General features: G+C 38.7%; 1 pseudogene; it reads left to right on the forward strand.

The window, feature by feature from the left end:
• Positions 1-4,947: 4,947 nt before the first annotated feature.
• LOC109389939 (60S ribosomal protein L12 pseudogene) lies at positions 4,948-5,527 on the forward strand (annotated as a pseudogene).
• Positions 5,528-5,908: the final 381 nt, after the last annotated feature.

A 5,908-nucleotide genomic window follows, 5' to 3' on the forward strand; every position in this document is an offset into this window, starting at 1 on the left:
CTGGTAAAGATTTGCCCTGTTTCCTTAGAGGTGTTAAGCCCTCAGCATGAGGCTTTCTTTTAAGGTGTTAGATATTTCAGGCAATAATTTAATAAATCTAATAAAACCGAGCTTTTTATTTTGTGTCCACCTAATTAAAGCATCAACTAATCTTCTATAGAGAAGGATTTTTCCCCCCAAATCTAATTAAGTTTGCCTGAAGCCTTCTAAGAGAATTTATGATCCACAAAATATTAGTCTAGTAGCATGCAATTTGGCAGCATTTCTAATTGTTTTCCAAAGATCTTTTTACCCAAGTGATTAAGAAATGTTTTATTTGGTACACTGCCCCCGTCCCTGTGGCCAGGTGTAATAATCCCCGAAAATTTCATAAATTAATCATCTCTTCAGTTAAATCAAAACTCCTTTTAAAAATTAGAATCTGCATTGCCTCAGAGTAATGCTACTTAACACAATATTACATAATAGTATTTTTTGGACGTGTGTGTGTGTGTGTGTGTGTGTGTGTGTGTGTGTGTGTGTGTGTGTTACTTTCTCTTTTGATCCCCATAGCAGCTATTTAGGGTAAGTAGGTAGGTTGGTAGGAATTATTACAGATTCTAACTTATACATGAAGAAATTAAGTCTTTGGAAAATTTCTTGATGTGTTCCTTCGAGCTTCAACCATATGAGGAACATACCACTTAGAGGAAAATAAGGGGCTGGGTAAGCATAGACTTGCTAACAAAACTCAATGGTAACAATTCTTGGCACTTAATGATTCTGTAAAGGCTTTAAATAATGTCTCTGAAATCTAAACCCTAAAAAATCTAAGTAATAACAGAACAAGTCAGAGCAACTTTTACTTTTCAGACAACATTTTGGAATGATTTTTCTACAAAGAGTTAATTTTTCGTGTGTGTGTGTGTGTGTGTGTGTGTGTGTGTGTGTGTGTTATGAAGGCTAGATGTCACAGGCTCAGTAAAGTAAACTTTAACTCCTAATCCAGAAATCTTGAGTATCTCTACCAATTTCTTATACTTCACTTATAAGTCTATATTTGGTACATTTTTGGGTCAACTAATCCCATTCTTAGTTTCTTGTGTAAGTCAATGAATGCGACCCTGGGCAGGAAGGGTAAAGCAGCTTCCTGTGTGAGGGAGATGTTGGAGAGGTCCAAATGGTAAGTCAGGTCATTTAGTTTTTAAATCAATTTAATTTAATTTGATAAAATATATAAACTTTGTGCCAGGTGCCATGGGGATGAGCAATGAATAAAAGATAATTGTTTCCTTAAGTAAATTATAATACACAAGACAGACAGACAGACAGACAGACAGACAGACATAGGGTGAAATGAGTTGTTTTAAAATAGGGTTTAAAAATTAATGCAAGTTCTATGAAATAAAAAGACAAATCAATTCTGATTGAGGAAGTAGTTAGAGATGGAGTGGTATTTGAACTCCACTGAGGGTTGTGCATAGAACTTTCCCAAGAAAAAATAGATAAGTGGATTCCAGATGAGGAGACTGAGTCAATAATAATTTGAGGACTTCTAAACATGTTGTTATGGCTTAATTTGAGTATGTTTGGGGGAGTTTGGTGGAACATAAGACTGGAAAGTTAGTTTGAAGACAGATGACAAAAGCCTTGAATGTGATGCTAAGGAATGAAGATTTTTTTTTCCAGGATGAGGAGTTGAAAAAGCGTTGTAATTCACATGCTAATTGTGATTGACAGAGACTGAGTTTAGTGATCGTTTAAACAGCAATATCTTCCATGGGTAAAGGAGGAATTGGGAAGGAATTTGTGCCATGTCTAACCAGGTAGTTTATTCAACAGTCTGAATTAGGTGGGGGACAAACAGAAAATGATGTTTTCCTCTCATTGCTACCTAAAACTATTCTATTTCAGATCTCCCATCCCTACTTTTATTCATATCTGGATAAATCTTAGAGCTTTCCAGTAACTTTTCATTATAAGCACTGTGAGACTTTGTCCTCATTCAGATTTTTAAAAATCAAATTCACTCTGGATTACTTTAATTTTCCGTCCAATTCAACATACTTACTCACCTCTTCTCTTATCGAATGGTCAACCCCTTTGGGTGAATCTTGCCAAGATCGTTCACACTGGCTAACTTTCCAGGCCCACCAATTTTGGTTTACAAGAGACGGACATACATGTGCTACGAGAAACCCTGAGGCGATACAGCCTGTCCCATGGTTGCCCCTCTCTCATCACTCTACTTTTCTTTAGGAATTTGTTTATCCCTGAGCTTAAATAACATGAGGGTAAATCAGCCTGCTTGCTGCCTGTTTCTCAGCTTGAATTACTTAATTAGCAGGCATCAAACGAGGATTTGAGAGCAAATAAACCACTAAGGAGGTGAAGGTATGTCAGTGGCATGTGACTCTGCAAAGGGAAAGCAGCTAATAAAGGGTGCTTTATCAAACTAGCTGCCACTCTGCGCAATGAGCCTTAAGAACCACTGCGTCAACTCTAGAAGTTGTGAAAACCCATACCTCAGATTTATTTGACCCAAGGCACAGAAAAACCAATATATTTATACACTGCCTCGTGTCAGTCATTGCTGAGTGCTGAACATGGGGAGGGTGTGTTAATTCCCAGACACTTTTGGCCTCGTGGCAAAGCAACGTCTGGGGTGGCCAGGAAAAGCTCACAGGCAAAGCAATGAAGGTCCCGGCAATTGGAAATCCAATGCGTATGCTGTGAAGTAGAAATGGGAAGGGGATATAGGCAAGGCACCAACAACATTTGGTACACTTCCTAAAAGGACACTTCAACGTCAATGGGGTGGCCTCTTCCTTGCTTTGGGGAGTGTTGCTTGGGAAGAAAGAGTAGAAGACCAGAGAAATCTCCCCTGGACCCTATGACTCCTAAAATCAACTAATTCTCTCCTATGAATTTCTTGTCTCCTACTCACATCAGCTAGTGAAGGAATGGGCATAGGCACCTTTGGCCACATCTTGTAAAGCCCTCACAGCTAACTGAAGCTTCATGTACACATCGGAACACTTAGCATCTATAAAATTATGTAATCATGTCACAGCCCTTTGAAATCATCAACCATTTTTTTACAATTTTGATGTGTTTTACCAAAATATGCTTCCATTCACACAACTACTATGGCTTTGGAAAAAGTAATTTATTTCTAAAAACTTGTTTGCAGGGGTTCAAAATAGGAGACAAAATTTTATGGGGGAAAAATACAAATCTTTAAAAAATTAATTGAATATAATCTGGTATCTCTTGATATTGTACCAAAAGTGACTCCAGGATAAAGGTACAAGTGGTACAGTAAGTTCTACCTTGTGCTTTTTTTCTGCAGTGTCCCAGCTTACCAGGAGGAATTCTAGTTCAACGTTTTATTTAAGCCCCATCTGCTGAGTGTGTTTAGATGTAACTCACACTTTGGTCCAGGTTCTCCTCATTCACTCCCTCACGTTATAGCTTACATGGTTATCTTCCCCACTAAATGATAAGTTTCTTTAAGGACAGAGATTGTCTTTTTCAATATTAGATTATCAGCCTCCTCACCAACACCCCCAAGTCCCAGCACCAGCAAATGCTTTGGCTGAAAGCTGTCTATATGCTCTTAGCACAAAAATAAAACCTGCAAGTTTGGAATACCATTTGCAGAGGGCTTTGTTTCCACATCGTCATTCCTTTTGCCCTTGAAACATTTGTGGAACATATAGCATAACAAGCAGCTAATCATTATTAGATTGATGGGTATTCATTATAATCATTTTAATGTAGAGATGATATGCTCCTCTATATGTATGCCCTTGTAAAATAACTTCATTTTGTTCTCTTAAAATGCTTTGCAGAGAAATACTTTGATATATACAAGTTCCAGCAACTTTACCATCAACAATACTCTTAATTGTGAAGATCCAAGCAGGAGCTGCTGCGGGCCAAAACAGATGTACTTCCTGGCACCTATAACCTGCACTTAGCCCGGCTGGCTCTATCATCTTGAGGGATTCCTCAAGAGGAAGCTGACCTTTCCTTCAACATAATGTGTTTAATTGTGTAAATTCTGCTTGCCAAATATGGGTAATTGCACTAAGGTTTTTAAATGCTATGGAGTGTTGGAAATGATGCCCTACTTTAAAACATTATTTTTTTTCTTTTGCTATCGAATCATTTTGTTTTTAAAAGAATAATTCATAACTCCACACAAAAAAATGTTGTATTGCAAATATTCACTATTCAAAATTAAAAAAAGAAGAAGATAATTGGCTAAAAACAGACACTAGGCTGCTTAACATTGTTTTTAAAGGTTAATAATATCAATGAGAGCCTGTAATACTCAGTCTTTATTTTGTACTGAGCATTTATTAAATACATGGACATGCAGTCTCTCATTAAATTCTCCAAACAAATTTATACTGGAGTTCCACAATTCTCTCCATTTTCCAGGTGAACTGAGTCTCTGCAGCTCAGTAACTCGACAAATGTCACTCAGATGGTGAGCAGTGGAGCTGAGATGTCAGCCTTGGTGGTCTGACAAAAAGCGCTCTAAAACAGACCTCTAAATTGTTTTTTTTTTTCATTAAAAAAAACAGACATGTTGCTAGGAAACTCTATCATTGGATTTATATTAGAATCAAAATAAATCAATCTTACATTTGTTTATTTTTAACAAATGTTAAGCTTGTTGTGAAATTAGTATATTATAATCACATGACTAAAAACAGCATTATCTACTTTTGTCTTACTCATTCTTCACCCAGGATGTTTGTTACTGTTAAGTCAGAAAGAGTGGCCTTGTGTCTATAGGTTACATTTGGCTCTTGGATTAATGCCGTCAACGCGGGGACTTCAAACTCTATGGGGTGATAGCAGCCCGCCATAAGAATGACTTTCTTTTCAGCTTTCGGCTCGGAGGAGGCAGGGTGCAACTTTCTTCGGTCATCCCGAATCCGGGTTCATCCGACACCAGCTGCCTCCATCATGCAGCCGAAGTTGAACCCCAATGAGATCAAAGTCGTATACCTGAGGTGCATCGGTGGGGAAGTCGGTGCCACGTCCGCGCTGGCCCCCAAGCTCGGCCCCTTGGGTCTGTCTCCGAAAAAGGTTGGTGATGACATCGCCAAAGCAACTGGTGAGTGGAAGGGTCTGAGGATAACCGTGAAACTGACCATTCAGAACAGACAGGCCCAGATTGAGGTGGTACCTTCTGCCTCGGACCTCAAAGCCCTCAAAGAACCGCCAAGATACAGAAAGAAGCACAAAAAAAACCCCCAAAAAACATTAAGCACAGTGGGAATATCACTTTTGATGAAATTGTCAACATTGCCCGACAGATGCGACGCCGATCTTTAGCTAGAGAACTCTCTGGAACCATTAAAGAGATTTTGGGGACTGCCCAGTCTGTGGGCTGCAATGTTGATGGCCGCCACCCTCATGATATCATAGATGACATCAACAGTGGTGCAGTGGAATGCCCAGCTAGTTAAGAACTACAAAGGAAAATATTTCAATTAAAGAGCATTTGGCAACCAAAAAAAAAAAAAAAGAATGACTTTCTCACTAGCAAGTTGCCATGGCTACCTGCTGAAGGTAGGTAGCCAAACCTTTGGCCACCTCAAATTTCAAAGGACAATAAAGGTACAGGGTAGGTGTATTTTAAACACCTTCTTGTTTCTTCCAGCATAAACATGCTGGACCCCACTAAGTGGATCTGCTTTCTTTTCCTGTCCCCCACGGTTTTTCCTTCTTGTTCTCCCTTCATCACCACCTACACCTTTCTGCCTCATTTCTCCTCTCTCTAATATCTAGATATCTTCATTTCTTTTCTTTTCTTCCCTAGTTCAAGAATACTTACTGCTTTTAGAAACAGATAAATGGAACATAGTTTGTTACATCTCCAGAAAAAGAGCTAAGTATCCATTTTCAT

This window comes from Hipposideros armiger, unplaced genomic scaffold (genome assembly GCF_001890085.2).
Source record: "Hipposideros armiger isolate ML-2016 unplaced genomic scaffold, ASM189008v1 scaffold_251, whole genome shotgun sequence".
Classification (NCBI taxonomy): Eukaryota; Metazoa; Chordata; class Mammalia; order Chiroptera; family Hipposideridae; genus Hipposideros; species Hipposideros armiger.